Source organism: Cryptomeria japonica, unplaced genomic scaffold (assembly GCF_030272615.1).
Source record: "Cryptomeria japonica unplaced genomic scaffold, Sugi_1.0 HiC_scaffold_445, whole genome shotgun sequence".
Taxonomy (NCBI): domain Eukaryota; kingdom Viridiplantae; phylum Streptophyta; class Pinopsida; order Cupressales; family Cupressaceae; genus Cryptomeria; species Cryptomeria japonica.
In genome coordinates, this window is record NW_026729265.1 from 42501 (window position 1) to 43134 (window position 634).

The following is a 634-nucleotide window of genomic DNA, read 5'->3' on the forward strand; positions in this document are numbered from 1 at the left end:
AGGGAGTGAGAGCCCCAAACATAGCTGGGCGAGGCGCTCACTCCGCTCTTTAATATCTCGTTAATACCGCCAAGGAAATGGCACAAGCACACACACACAAGCATCCTCGGAAGAGGACAGTTCGAGTGACAGGTCAAATCCAAGAGTTCCGAAGACTACCTCCAGGAACAATCGGGAACAAGACCGATTACAAGTCGTCGAGTCTGTTACTGGGCGAACACGAGATGCGCACAGGAAATCGATCAGCCCTCACAATGGCCCAAGGCCAGAGATCGGACTGCTACGATTTACCCCAACAATCATCGTGCCACTCTTCGCAGAGAGGTGATAGACGCCAACGAGCCCGCGCATAGCAATCGAGGTGTAAAAAGGGCGTTGAAGGCAGGAAGCCTGGACGAAAGAGGCTACGAGGTCACCTCGAAGCGGTCTAAGAATCGGGCGCACTTGGGGCGACTACCAGTGCCAACCCCTTATCCCGCGGTGCGTCCGACACACAGAAATTTCCAAGGCGGCCAAGGAGCCTCCCCGCATAGCAATCGGGGTGTGAGGTTACGGATGCAGCATTGATAGCAATCGAGGTGTGAGGCGAAGGATGCAGAAGTGAGAGCCGAGGGATGTAGCAGAGATAGCAATC